We start from the raw sequence: 16,063 nt of genomic DNA, 5'->3' as shown, positions 1-16,063 counted from the left end.
TGCCCCTCGATGCGATGGCTCTGCGACGATGTTCCCAGCACCGTCATGCGGCCTGCAAGCAAGCGGTGCGGCGATCTCACCCAGCGACGACAGGCTCTGCGACGATATTCGCAGCAACAGGAATCATCCAGCACCGGGGCGATGCGGTCCGCAAGCGAACGATGCGTTGGTTCTTGCAGCGGCAACAGACGCTGCGACGATCTCGATCGTTGCGGCGGCTGGAATTTCTTCACACTGTCGGGGATGAAAATTGCAGATTTTCTTCTTTTCTCCTTGTCCATCTCCCCAAACAGCAGGCACAACTTCCAGAGGCCCCACAATTGGATCAAGCACTCTAGGAAGGGCAGAACTCATACAACAGAGTTCAGGGGGAAGCTGGGGGTGAAGTCCTTTTGTTCCTGGGACTTCTTAACAGGAGGCCAGCTCTCCTCATGCCCTTGGAGATCTCTTCAAGCAAGGGGACACAGAAATAGCAAAGTCCTTCCCCTCTCCTTGGCAGAAAAGCAACTGCAGGTCAGCCCACAAACACCCAGCAGGACAGTCCTTCCTCTTCAGTCTTCCAGCTTTCTCCTTGGCAGACGTTCCTTCTTGATTCCAGGATGATCTAATTTTCTGAAGTCTAGGTAGCCCTTTTTATACCAATATTTCCTTTGTTCTCTGAGGGCAGTGAGGCCTTGGCCTAGTCAGAACCAGTTCTGGTCAGTCCTGGAGCACTTTGTTTACCTGACTCCTTCTTTCCTTTGAGAGAGAGGGGCAGGGTCGTCAGCCGCCCAGCAGGAGGTGGAGCCAGCATTGTGGAAGGCAGGCACAGCCCTATTCAGGTCCAGGTGCTATCCTCTCCCACCACTCAAGATGCAGATTAAGCTATTCAGCCTAGGGCTGACTCATTCAGCCTCTGGGAGCCACCCCAGCCCCTGTCGCTCACAAACCAGACAGTCAATTCACAAACAGGCTAAGGCACACAAAAAAGGTCAGACAAGAAAGCAGCCACTTTCTAAAAGGGCTGTTTTCAAACACAGGATTTAAAAACCATGCTTCCTTAAAGATAGGTTATTAAATTCTGAGTTCAGGGATACAAGACTTTAATTTTCTATCTTGCTCCTATGGGAAGATATGCAGGTAAACATTATAAACAGCATTCCCCATTATAGCTTATGGGCAAGATAGCCTTTCAGTAGTGAAAAACGAAATTGGCAGTATTTCAATACCAGAGCATGTCACCTACATTAGTACTTGCTCTAGCTTTCACATACACTGCACCCTGCCCAGGGGGGTACCTTAGGCCTTCCATAGGGGTGTCCAATGTGCACAGAAAGGGAAGGGTTAGGCCTGGCCAGTGGGGACAATGGTCAGGTCAGCATGGCAGTTAGGAACTGCACATAGGATTTGCAGTGGCAGGCCTGAGACACCATTTTAGGGCTACTCATGTGGGTGGCACAATCAGTGCTGCAGGCCCACTAGTAGCATTTGAATCACCAGCCCTGGCACACTCAGTGCACTTTACTAGGGACCTACTGGTAAAACAAATATGCCAATCATGGATAACCAATTACAATAACAATTTATACAAAGAGCATATGCACTTTAGCACTGATTAGCAGTGGTTAAGTGCCCAGAGTCCTATTGCCAACAATCACAGGTCAGGAAAAATAAAGGAGGAAGAAGCAAAAAGTTTGGGGATAACCCTGAAAAAAGGGCCATTTCCAACAGTCACCAATAAAGAGGAAGGCACCAACCAGTCAACAAAGTTGTCCTGGAGCGCATAAGAACCATGAAACATGTATCTTGATATCAGGTGGATCTCTAGAAGAATAAATGTCCTTCCTGGCACCCAGCGACAAGACCTACAGGATGGTGCGGCCACCACGGACAGCAAAACCACCCTCCGCCCCTGCTCATGGAACGTCAGTGGATTGGCAAGCAAAACATCTGACTCGGAGTTCCTGCAGTACCTAAGATCTTTTGACATAAAAATGCTTCAGAAACCATGGCTGGCAGAACCGCTCCACCTGCAGGGCTTCATGTTCTTCTCCACACCAGCAGCAAAGGGAGAAAGATTTGGACACCTATCAGGAGGGCTGGCGACCGATATATCAACAAAGTGCACAACCTCAGCAGAGCAAGTGGACTCTGACTCAACGGTCACCATCACGGTCAAGGCCACTCTCTCCTTCAAGGGATCTCAGGACGAAGCAATAATAGTTAACGCCTACATCCACCCAAAACGCAAAAGACTCGGAACACTTAGTTGACCAACTTCTAAAGCACCTAAGTAAGCTGGACACTTCAAATAAATTTCATTCTCTCTGTGGATTTGAACCACCACCTCTTAGGCCCATCGTTGGTGGATGAAGTGTGGAACCAATCCTCACATTGGAAAATACCTCACAAAGATGTAACTCCCACAGAAAAATGAATAGAAAAAGCAATGCCCTCTGGATGAAGTAGAGCATCTCAATTTCAGGGCACTCAATCTATCTGAGATTCCAGGTGGACTCTCCGCCAGTGGCCTCCTTCTACTTTTCTTCAATTTGCTCAAAACTGGATTACACCTTCAATACCCTCTCACTTTTTCACTGCCTCTCGGCATTTCACTTAAGGGACAAAGGAGATAGCACCCATCGACCACAAGAAATGCCCCTTTTAGCAAACGCACCCCCATTCAACTGCCCGGTGGAGGCCCCAGACTCCATTTACATAATTAAATTAAAAATAATTAAATCTACATAAGAAATCATTGAGACTCTGCAATCATCAGCAATGGACTTGCTACAAGCTCAAACAGGAACATCAAACAGCCTCATAGAATGATGGGAACATTTCACTAATTGACTAGCAGATCTATATGCCACATTACCCAAAATAAACCTTCACCAGGAACCTAGCAAGAAAGAAAGATCTCGAATGCCCAAAGGAAACAACTAAAGCATATCAAAAGAGCCATAAATGGCACTCTCAGATCACTTGGTCTTCCTGATCGATAATGAGGCAAAAGAGTTTGCAGGAATAGTGCTGGAGGACCTTACATCTTGGGCAGAGTAGAACGCAATAATTCCGCTCAACCAGACAGGCTTCTCTAAAACTTCAAGCATGAAAACATATATTTTGGCCATTTCACTACTCATAGATATTGCAAAGGCCTCCAAACTGCCTTTACATCTCTGCTTCATCAATTTGAGCAGCCTTTGACCATGTAGACAGGGCAAGGCTGTGGGGGAAGCTGGCTTGCCGGAATATTCCCCAAGCTATACTAAACATGCTGACACTTCTCCACACGGATACGTGGGTACAGGTGAAACTTTGTGCAGGTACTCACCTTTCCAAACAAGTACCAACAACCAAAGGCCTGAAGCAAGGGTGTGGGGTCACTCCTATCCTATTCAAACTCATTTTGACCGACTTTATGCAAAAACTTAACACCAGCAATTCCCATGCCACTAGGCTGGGGGGAATCATTTGAGCCAGCTTGCTAAAATGAGTCAGCCACACCCAGGTTGGGCTACAACATCTCCTTAACACAAAGCAGTATTACGCCATGGAGAATAGTTTGAAGGTCAATTTTGAGAAAACACAAACAATGAATATCAACAATAAGGGGAAAAGGCCACTGGCCTGATACCTGGACAAAACACAAATTCAGTCGGCAGACGATTTTAAGTACCTAGGCATCATTATTGACAAAGAAGGCCTTTTTGCCCACAGGAAATAAGCAATCACACGGAAGAACCTCAAATCAAAACTGATGGGGCCATACACTGAGCCCCTTCCTCAGGAATCGCACAAGCCAAAATACTTCCAACAGTCACTTATGGCAGAGAACCAATGCAAGGCAAAGACACCAAGATACTGGACGACACTGGACGACACCTTAGTTAAGACATACATTTAGCGGATGTATGACGTTACAACGCAGGCTATTACAACGCCTGCCTTTACAACGCGTTTTTTACATCACAATCCATTACAACGCATAGTGCTTTTGGGTGTTGGATAGTGAATAGTTTAATTTACTATTCCAACTCCAGTCCCCGTGGACACTAGGGAAGGTTATTGGATAGTAAATTAACCTATTCCCTATCCTAGAGTGCCCCCCAGCGCAATGCGTTGTAATGGTTTGCGTTGTAATGACCGCGTTGTAATGGTAGTGCGTTGTAAAAGTTTCGTTGTAAAGGTTGTTTACCACATTTAGCCTCCCACATTGCTTCTCACCAGCACAGGTTCGACTGCAGCTCGGCTTACTAAAACAGTTCCTGGCCAAGCATGGAGCTTACATAATCTGCTGGAATAAGTTCAGGAATGCCACTCCAAACACCTTACACCATCTACTCTGGCAAAAACTGCTACAGACAGATACATCACCTGTAAGAAGCTCCCTCCAGGAGTCCCTGGCAACAAATGGGCTGTCCCAGCTCTGGGACACACATATCTGTCATACGGCCTTCAAAAAACTGGTATGGAAAGCAATAAAGCAGCTTTCACTTGTGGAAGATAAGGCTACTCTCTCAGCCAGAGCTCATGCCTGGATGACCTTAAACAGCTACATAACTTTTGCCCCCAAGAAATATTTCTGCCTTGGTTACCCCAGAACTATTAAATTCAAATTTCTAGGGCATCGCTTTGGCATACTTCTGTGTGCCTTGTATCTTCCACCTTGGCTGAGGGAGCCGACTCCATCCTCCTGCATCTTATGCGGCTACGGAAAAGAAGACCTACTGCACCCACTATGCATCCATCTGCAAAGAGCTACTGGAGGAAATGAGGCAGTTGCTTAACCACATGCGCGCGGTGGGTTTTCCCGCTGCGCGCTGAAGTTTTTAAAACCCCGCGGTTCATGACGAGCTCAGCTCGTCATGAGCGCACGACAGGTAAACCTCATGACGAGCTGAGCTCGTCATTAGCACAGAAGGGGTTAAGGTTCCTTTGGATACGTTCGCGGAGGCAAGCTGTGCTGGCCTGCTTCAAGCCTAGGGACCCACAGCTAAACTGTATTCTGGGGAAATTCCTTCTATTTTTCATTCAATTTTGCTCTATTCTTCTAATTTGCTTTGTGATTTTTATTGTTTTTCATTCGACTTTACCACTGTTTGGATACTCAATAAATATTTTACACATTGCCCTAAGCTAAGCCTGTCTGCTCTGTGCCATAGCTACCAAGGATTGAGCTCAGATTAACTTAGTGACATTAATGGTTCATACTGACAAGGGTTGTGATTATGCTTTGAGGAGTGACATAACGTAAAATGACGGGGCCCCATGCAGAATGTGAAGAGGGGCTGCTGATTCTCCTATATCTCAGCGATATTAAGTGGACTAGGCCTGAATGTGGGCCCCTGAAATGTTGGTGTGACCCCTGAAAGTTTGAGGCCCCCTCTGCACCGCAGGGGCAAAAGGGGCCTGTGTTACGCCCCTGTCTTTGGAATGGGCAGACACCCGGCCCAAATATTAATCCAGTTACTTCTGATACTAGTAAATGAGAAGGCCTGAAAATGCCTAATCACTGAGCTTATTTAAGAGAAAGTAGTGTATATATATTTTTTTAATTCAATAGAAATTCAGAAATGGCAGGAAAAAGTGAGGATAGCCCAGCATAATTCTCATAAATACAAGAAACTTGGGCTGCCTTTGGTAGTACCGGGTCTGGTGGTTCAGTGGACTAATGCGTTCACTGCAGGGGCCTGTGTTCGACCTCATGGTCTCAGCTTCAAATTCCGGGGGTCCACTCAGCCTTTCATCCATCTGAGGTCGATAAAATGAGAACCATTGAGTTGCATAGCAAGGGACATCTGTTATTCAGCGTCAAGATGCCTACGGGTGAACCTGCGCTTTACAAATACACGTTATGCCTTATAGCTTTATGAGTGAAAGATGGTCTGTCCCTTCAATGGTTGTCAACGTTTTGACCTCAGTTGTCCAAAATTCGATGAGGTTGTCATCAGGGCTTTACCATTAAAAAAATTTGCAATCAGTCAGTTAAGGAATGAGGGGCATATTAGCAAGAACCGCGTTAAAATTATCGCTGTTTTAGCGGCAGTTAAAACGGCGATAATGGGCTTGCTAATATGCGTTATAGAATTCCAATAGAAGCCCAGGTTAAATGTCCTGCACATCTAACCTGGGCTTCTATTGGAATTATATAACGCATATTAGCAAGCCCATTATCGCCGTTTTAGCGGCAGTTTCCTGCTGCTAAAACGGCAATAATTTTAACAAGGTTCTTGCTAATATGTCCCAAGGTTTATCGACATACACTTACTAAAACTGCAATTGGCGATATTAGTCAAAGAGCCTGTTTGCACAGACTTAGATAATTTTTTGAAGTTTTATATAGCAGGAACTCTACGATATCAGAGTGCTTTACATTTGCATTCATTTTTGTTAGGCACGGGGAGAATAAGTGATTTGCCCAGAATCACAGGATGTGGAGGGTCCCTGCCAAGACTCTAATGCAGTCCCCCAGCTTCGAGGTGGACTGCTCCAGGCGTTAAATCATTATGGGGCTTATTAGCAAGAACCTCGTTTAAATTATCGCCGTTTTAGCGGCAGTTTACTGCCGCTAAAACGGCGATAATTGCTAATATGGCCCTGTATGCCATACATACTGTGTTACCTTATGTCATGCACTGCCATGTTATGTTATATGGCACATTATATCACTTTGTTACGTGTTGTCACCTTCTGTTTTTATCTTGATCTATGATATGTTAGTGGTTCTTCCATCTCAGAAAACCTAACCCCTCTACACCTTGCTGCACCCACTAGCCCGTTGTACCGATTGCAAGATGACGTCACATTCTCTAACACTCCTTAGTCAGTTAATTAGTATTTGATGCAGGTTGTCTTGCCTTGCCAATGAAAAGTATTATCTTGCACAGAGCTATGTACACCATCTGTCACTTCGAGACCAGAACATGTACTATTTCAGTTCTGCCAACCGCAGCCCTCCCACCACCCACCCCTCAGATCTTGCGCGATGGCTGTCACCAATGGTTCCCTTTATACTACTTGATTTAGCTGTTGGTTGTAATGAACTATTCTGAGAAATGGGCCTGCCTTTCTCGGTAGGATGTGGCCTGCACGCTCCAACACGAATATGCCTCCTTCTGGGCATAGTTGTGCCTGTCCGCTTCACGCAGCTGACGAACCGTATCGTTTACATTCTTGCCACAGGGATGCAAAACTCGAAGAGAAACTTTGACATAAACACTTCTAATGAGATAGAGCCAGACCTAACCAGTTAGGCAAAAGAAGCGGACCTGTGCCAAATAATACAATTCTCCAAGGGAAGGAGCAGCAAACTATGGAACACGTGTTAAAATCAACTACACGGCTTTCAAAATGATCGAGGCCTTTGCTGCTACTTACTTAATTTTGCAGTGGTTGGCACGTGTCACATGTGTGCTAAGGCAGTTATACTGTACAAGACATTGAGTACAGGTGTAATACCAGGCCCTCACAAAATGCAACCGGCCATCACACTTGACCTCATATTTGCCAACACTAGCCAGATATTCTTTGTTCCAACCAAGGGGTAGATTTAATAAGGGCTAGCGTTGCGTTGCAAGGTGACCTAAGCCCTTAAATGTGATTTACTATGGCATGCAGAGTCACCTTTCATGGGTCTGTGTGGCACAGTACATCTAGCGTAACTCAAGGCCAGTCTCTGCATTGCTTTGCCTGGCACTGGGAAGGCATTCCTTGGGCCTCATTTATGAGCCCTTGCGTCACTTTTACGCCGCCGGTGCATCATTTTTTGTGACGCACCCGTGGCGAAAAAAAGCGCCTTGTAGCGCCCTATTTACAAAGGGACGCATCTAGGTAGATGTGTCACTTTGTAAACCCCTGCGCCACATTATACCCGCGCCAGGTATAATGTATGCAAGGGGGGCGTATTGACGCAAGAAAGGGTCGTAGAAGTGACGCAGTGAAATCTATTAGATTTCACTGCGTCACTTCTAGGACACCATTGCAACAAAATCTTGCGCCTGCCTCACAGCAGGCACAAGACTGACACAGGCCCTTTCACATGGGGCTTGCCCCATGTGAAAGGACGCATTGCTGGAGTTGCGTCACTTCTGTGACACATTCCAGCAATGCGTCACTTTTGCGCTTACAGATACGTCAGAAATACTGACGTATCTGTAACTCCTTGCGCAATGATGCGTCATAATGTAAATATGACGCATCATTGGTGTCGCAAGGAGGGAGAAATGAAAAGTGACGCATCACTGTTTTCACGCAGCGATGCGTCACTTTTCATAAATGAGGCCCCATGGTTTTTGGCACATTCCCAGAACTACTTAAAACTGGAATTTGTCAAAATTCTACGCCTTTCCAGGTGGTGCGTAGGGAAGAAAAATATGTTTATTTCGCTTTGTTTTCCCCCTTTCTATACGCGCTGCATTCTGCAGGTTAGAGAGAAAGAGGAAAAAGCCTCAGAGGGTTGTTTTTGTGCAGGACGGTGCCTCTTCCTCCACAAGAACAATCCTGCCTGTAACGCAGGCACTCTTGAACCATGGAAGGAATGCACGATATTTTAGTAGATGTATATATTTTTAATAACTAGGGGCCCGATTCACAGAACTAACTTAAGACAAAATCCTAAACTTACTACCATTTTCGTATTCAGAGAAGACACTTACTCATTTTGGTATTCACAGAAGACACTTATTCATTTCGGTATTCACAGAAGTTAGGAGTCCTAACTTTAGGACTCCTAAATGCCTTCTGTGAATACCGAAAGTCTTAAAATTAGGATTTTTCTCAGTTTAGTAGTAGTAAAGTTAGGACTTCTAACTTTAGGACTCCTAAATGCCTTCTGTGAATACCGAAAGTCTTAAAATTAGGATTTTTCTCAATTTAGTACTTTACTACAACTAAACTGAGAAAAATCCTCATTTTAAGACTTTCGGTATTCACAGAAGGCATTTAGGAGTCCTAAAGTTAGTAGTCCTAACTTTACTACTACTACATTGAGAAAAATCCAAATTTTAAGACTTTCGGTATTCACAGAAGGCACTTAGGAGTCCTAAAGTTGGGAGTCCTAACTTTACTACTACTAAATTGAGAAAAATCCTAACTTTAAGACTTTCGGTATTCACAGAAGGCATTTAGGAGTCCTAAAGTTAGGACTCCTAACTTCTGTGAATACCGAGATGAGTAAGTGCCTTCTGTGAATACCAAAATGAGTAAGTGCCTTCTGTGAATACCAAAATAGTAGTAAGTTTAGGCTTTTGTCTTAAGTTAGTTCTGTGAATCGGGTCCTAGATTTAAGATCACAAGGTTTCATCCCCCATTGACAAAATACCATCATCACATTTGTGTCCGAAAAAACCACTTAACAGTCACAGTCAATAATATCAACACTCTCATCCCAGCGTAAATCCATGATAAGCCCAGGAGCTACCCCACATATTATCATGTTTTTGTGGGCAGCCTCTTGTCTCATAAATAGGTTTTACTTGGTGTGCACACCAGTCAACTCACTTTTCTAAATCGCAAGGGAGGGGGGCTCTGGCCGTTTCCAGGTTTGGGTAATGTTCCTTTTGGCCACCAGGGATACCACGACTATAATGATCCTTGCGGCTCTTGGACCCCCAACTTCCTCTAGGAGACCCAGCAGGGCCATCTGGGGACTCAAGTCTATTCTGCGACCCAGCACAGCAGAGATCTTATGTCCCAACCTGTCCCAGAAAGATGATAAGAATGGGCAGGACAAGGCCGCACGACAGAAGTTTGTGCCAGGGAAAGAACCTCTCGCTCATGCGGCCACAACCAGGCGGTCCATCCGCTGTAACCGCTGAGTAGTCAGATATGTCCCATGGAGATAATTAAGTTGGATCATCCAAAGCCTTGAGGAAATCTACAATTGTCTTGGCCCCAAGCATGCCTCTCTCCAGTCATCATCATCGAGCTCACCTGCCCTGCCCTCCTTCCTCTGCAGGAGAAGGACAAAGTGATCTGGGGCGTTGATCAACAGAGATCAATAAATCATCAATATAGCTCCTTCACCCAATCTTCCCGTCATTAGATTTGCTTCGACGGGACTGTATTTGGGGATCTAAGGCATGTACTTGGAGGTGGACCAACAAAGTGTGTTGCAACTGCAGATACAGAAAGAACTGTGTGCAGGAAAAACTATGTTGGTCTTGCATGTCTTGAAAGGACATTAACAACCCGTCCACCGCGAATGTCTCCTAGGTATGTGATTCCTATTTGGTCGAGCGGACCCCAAAATACATGACACCTGCTTTAGTCAGGTACCCTGCCAGAGATGTGTCATATCTGTAAGGCAATGATTCCACCCCATAAAGCGCAAAGCCGCTATCCATCAACGCAGTGTCACCCAGGTACAGGAGGGAGTTGACTGAGGTATCAAGCTGCTATAAAACAGGCTGAGAAGACCATCAAGACCTATAAGGTGCAGCTCTGGCCTATATGCTGGATCATCCCATCCCCCGCAAACCACTTGCTGAACGAATCCAGCTGTGGAGTAAAGAAGTAGCTATAAACATAGGGCATACCAAGGCCACCATCGAACGGGAACTTTCGTACAGAGGCAAAGGCCACACTGTGTCCCCCCACCAAAAAAAAGGCTGTTACCTTCTAGGGAACAAAGCCACGCCCGAGTAAATCGGATGTGGGAAGTTTGCCAGAATATAGCAGTATAGTGGGAAACATATAATTTTAAAGAAAGCAATGCGTCTCAATGGATTTAATGGCGGGTGGCCCCACCCATGCAAGGGTTTATTTATTTATTTTTCAAATTTTAAATAGTGTAAACATGACCCTTGGGGGTATTAGAGCAATTTACAATTGAGTGAGAAAGAGGAGGTTTGTAGAGCAAATAACAAGGTAATCAAGAAGGTACAAGAAGGATTAACTCTAGGTCAACAGATCAAAATACAATCCTAACAATCAAATAACACACAAGGTTGAGGGAAACATGTCATAGCAGGCCTGGAGATAGGAGGCTCTAGGGTAAAATAGAGCTTTCCAATTGCGCAAGAGAGAGGGAGCCTGAGGAGCCCGCAACAAGGTAATCACGAAAGTTACAAGAAATAGTAACTCTAAACCAAGAGATCAAAATACAATTGTAACAGTGAAGTAGTAAACAAGGGTGAGGAGAGCGTGTCATAGAGTTCCTGGAAAGCGGGGGATCTAGGGCAGAAATGTGTTAATCAAAAGCACTTTAACTTCCTTTTTGAAAGATGCCGTCAAGGGGTTCAGTCTAATTTCAGAGGGCAGGGGATTCCAGATACTCAGGCCAATAACCGAGTGGTACAAAAGGGGGTCAATGACCGAGACAGCTTAATTCTAAGCTTTGTTTTTATGGAATTTCTGTTGCTTCAGCAGTAAGGTGTTGGCACTTCTAGGGGATCTGGAGCCACCAGATAGCTTGAGTTTTGGTGCTAGGTATATTGGGGTGTTGAAGTGTAAGACTTCATGGGTCATGCCAGCAATTTTTTGTTTCATCGTTGCTTCATATGGGAGCCATATATTCATATGGGTTTTCAGGTCAGGCGTGATATGGTTGGTGCCCTCCAGGACAGATTCACCTTCTCTAGATAGATTTGTCGCAGTCTAGACTGTGCCATTACCAATTGACGCTGGATTTCGTCTGGGAACGGACCTCCAGTCTAAGGGTCTGCTTCTCCAGATCCATCACCTGCACCAGTTGTTGCTGTTCCTTTCTCCTCACATACCTTTTAAGTAGGCCCCATAAGGTAGGCGTGCTCTCTGCCCATAAAGTCCCTGCAGAGGGCATTGAGCAATGATTAATCTGGACAAAGGCCTGCAGCTCCTTCTCCACGAAGTCAGCACATTCCCAATCCATCAGATGCCATGCATTAAATGCCCTGTGGCAGGATCTGAACGGACTGCAGCATTAGCAAGTCACAGGCTGGAATACTTAGAAGAATTCAGGACTCTGTTTTGTGGGCCACACACATGTGCGTTTACGATCGCTGTGTAGGATTCACGAACGCCATGCATCACAGAGACCAATGGAGTCCGCCCATGAGTTCAAGCACACAGAGAGCGCCACTCTGTGCGGAATGCTCAATGTGTCCTGTGTGGGGTTTGGGACCACATTGAAGTCTTTCCAGTGGAAGGGCATCCACCAGTGACTGGAGCGCTCCTAGAGTCAAATGCAGGCATTCCTGGGGGACATAACAGGAAACAAAGATGTGGGTGTCAGGTCTCCAGGTGCACTTTGTTCCTCACATATCTCCCAAGGGTTCCATGCGGGAAGCAGTTACTGTCAGTGGATAGGACTTTTGCAGGAGAACCGCAACTCCTCTTGAGTCAGCAGGGCAGCTTGTCTGATCTCTTGATACCGTCCAAAAGAAAGTTCACATTCCATGATACGACTTTAGCCATCTGGAAGGGGGTCCAAGAAATGGTGTTGGGAGCCGCTGTCCCACGGAGGCGGGAATAGGCCAGGGTGTACCATGGAGTCTATACTGATTTAAGGACATCTACGGTAAAGAACCATTGTAATGTGTACCTGTAAAAAAAAACACTGCAAAGTAACATTCCAACTCAAAACAACCTGCTCTCCCCCAAATCCAACCACTCCATCCTTCCAGCCCCAAAGCATCTGACACCCATAATAAAGACAACACAACAAAAACAGGGTAAACACTCAGTCAAGGCTCTCAGTCGCCCAAAGTAGGATAACCGTGCCTGAGAGCAGCCAATAACATTTTGACTACCACTACTGATACTGGAGAACTGCAAGAATTGTCCTTGCCCTCCTCCACCTCCCCCCACATTCTAACCATAGGAGACTCATCGCCCCACTCAGTAGGAACTTCCCTCCAGGAGCACAGCGGGACCCAAGTCATGTAATATGATGCGTGATGATCAATGGTGGCTCAGGTCAACGAATCAGGAACACCCTCAAGGGACATATGGAGTACAGGGATGACAGAGAGGGTTGCCTCATGATCTGTTGCACCTGGGGTCTCCCCCACCAGAGGTGGACTTCCTGAATCTTGTCTTTCACACTGGCCCAGCGGGCCTCTCTGGGAATGGGTACATTTTTTTCGGGGTGCTTGGGGGGGTCCCAGTGTTCTGTCGCCCCAGTTCCGTCAGGCCTCCTGAGACAGTCAGCCACAGCCGCCGCTGATCTGTCACCCACTCCCAAGCTTTTTCGGGGGTGTCAAAGAAACATGTGGATGAGTCAACGATCCCCTTAGGAAGGGCCAGAAAAAGGAACATGTACTGGATGTTGAGCGCCCTGAGTTTCTGCTTAACGTCTTCAAATGAGCGACGATACTGTTGGACCACTCTGGTGCAGTTTGGAATGATTCGAATTTTGACGTTAAGGTACCTCAGATCTTGTTGAGACGGGACTCGCAGAAGGATAACATCACGGTCTCCATGTTTGAGTATACGTGCTATCACTGGGTTGGGGGGACCCGGTGAAGGTCTTTTAGTAAGGGCACGGTGCGCCTGTTACACCATAAAAACAGCAAGACAGTTTATTCCTTGGAACCCAGGACCGGAACAATTCCTCCAAGAGGCTATCCATACCAGATACTTCTGCCATTTCAGGAAAGCTGATAAGGTCAAGTTGTTCCTCGGGAGTGGTTTGCAGCATTTTCTGCGCTTTCTTCCAGAGCAGTTGCCATGGACAGCAGTATGGAAACCTGGTGCTTGAGGGTCACAATGTCATCCTCTGCTGTCGAAATCTGGGCCTCAGTTTAGGTCACCCTCTCGGCCACCTTGCACAGGTCCTGATGCAGGATGGAGAGGTTGATGCAGAAGCCATCTACTTTGGATTCCATCACCACCCTTGAGTCCTGAATTGCTGTAAGGATGGCTGTCCGGTCTGCGGGGGCCTCGCAAGGTACAGTAGGTAGATGTCCCTCAAAAGCCACCATGTTTTCTTGCCCAGGGAGGCTGTATTGGTCCATTAGGTTCTGAGCCGGCTTCGTTATGGGGGTTTATCGCACCCCATTACTAGCAGTAAGGTGATGGATGACTTCAGGAGTAACTTAGCCATCCCGCTTGCCTCAGGGCAGCAGGAGCAGCCAACACCAGGAAGTACAGACGAACCATGAGGAGGTGCTACCACTGTCCACAATCTAGCATCAGAATGGAGGAAGTTCGTAAGAAATGCTTTTGGAGGATTCCTGTGCGTACCGACCGGCTTACCCCAAGGCGATACCAAAGGGGATGATGGACGGAGCGTTAGAGCAAATCAAACACTCACCCCAGTCAACTAATCTGGGTTTAATCAATCATCATTCTTTAGCTCACTCCACCACCCCAGTTCAGACATGGCCATATGCAAATCAGTCTGACCCTGTGCCTCATGGGAACAGTCCAGCCCAAACTGCCAAGCCATGTCTTTACTGGACTGGAAACAAGCATCCTGGGACCGGTTTTCGGTGCATAACCCTCATCAGCCAGGTTATCTTGAATCCAGAGGCAAAGTGAGCAAGAGACCCATGTCTGGGCATACACTGCCAACTTTGGGAGAACAAAGCTATACTAAAGGGGATGATGGATGGAGCGTTAGAGCAAATCAAACACTCACCCCCAGTCAACTGATCTGGGTTTAATCCATCATCATTCTTTAGCTCACTCCACCACCCCAGTTCAGACATGGCCATATACAAATCAGTCTGACCCTGTGCCTAATGGGAACAGTCCAGCCTGAACTGCCAAGCCATGTCTTCCCTGGACTGGAAACAAGCATCCTGTGACCGGTTTCGGGTTCATAACCCTCATCAGCCAGGCTATCTTGAATCCAGTGGCAAAGTGAGCAAGGGACCCACGTCTGGGCATACCCTGCCAACTTAGGGCGAACAAAGTGATACCAAAGGGGATGATGGATGGAGCGTTAGAGGAAATAAAACACTCACCCCCAGTCAACTGATCTGGGTTTAATCCATCATCATTCTTTAGCTCATTCCACCCCCCCAGTTCAGACATGGGATATGCAAATCAGTTTGACCCTGTGCCTCATGGGAACAGTCCAGACCGAACTGCCAAGCCATGTCTTTCCTGGACCAGAAACAAGCATCCTGGGACTGGTTTCGGGTTCATAATCCTCATCAGCCAAGCTATCTTGAATCCAGTGGCAAAGTGAGCAAGGAACGCACGTCTGGGAATACTCTGCCAACTTAGGGCGAACAAAGTGATACCAAAGGGGATGATGGACGGAGCGTTAGAGCAAATCAAACACTCACCCCCAAACTGTCCGAGGCTTCCTTAATAGGGGAACACTTCAACGGCACAGGTGCGTGCTCAATCAGGCACAGAACAGGAAACCACCCATTAGCCTGCCGGCCCACCAGCATCCTCGGGGAGCAGTGGCCATCAGTCCTGAGGAGTCCCAGAGAGCGCAAAGTTTGAGTCACAGTGGGGCTTGGATCCCTACACAGGACAACTGGGGTTATGGTTGGAGTAGTCGCTACTTCCAATGTGTAGGAAACCCCTGTGTATCTGCCAGACCAAGCAGCACGGAAGCAAAAATTTATAGAATCACAGTCAGCAGCTCCAGAGGAGGCCACTCAAACTTTCCATTTAACCTAACTGAGCTCTGGTTTATAGCAGGTGATGTCCATCCAGCCCTCAATGTTTAAAGTCCAGCCAGTGGAAACGGTTAAAAAAATTGAGTCGTAATTGGTCCAAATTCCCCACTGAGTCCTGGGCGCTAATTCTTAGTAATACCAGACCCGTGCTTGAGGATGACCCATTAACCGGCAACGATAAGTTTAATAACTGGTTTGACTCCTCTTTAGACTTGCTGGTCCCCAAAAAAATGATGACTAACAAGAAAAGATTCAATAGAATAGGCTGGTATACTACCAAGCTCAGAGAGTTGAAGCAAAAATGTAAACACTTGGAGAGAAGCTGGAGGAAAGATTTCTCCTCCAGTAAGAAAATTAAATACAGAGAGGCTAGTAAAGCATACAAAGCAGAAATTAGCAGTGCTCAATCCCTGTACTAAAAAAAGAATTATCGCAGCCTTCAACTCTCCTCACGAAATTGTTCAGATTGCAAAATCTCTTCTTAACCCCCCTCTCCATCCTTGCCCTCTGTTGACATT

The sequence above is a fragment of the Lissotriton helveticus genome, chromosome 3_1 (assembly GCF_964261635.1).
Source record: "Lissotriton helveticus chromosome 3_1, aLisHel1.1, whole genome shotgun sequence".
Taxonomy (NCBI): Eukaryota; Metazoa; Chordata; class Amphibia; order Caudata; family Salamandridae; genus Lissotriton; species Lissotriton helveticus.
Note: the sequence above shows the minus strand (reverse complement) of the source record.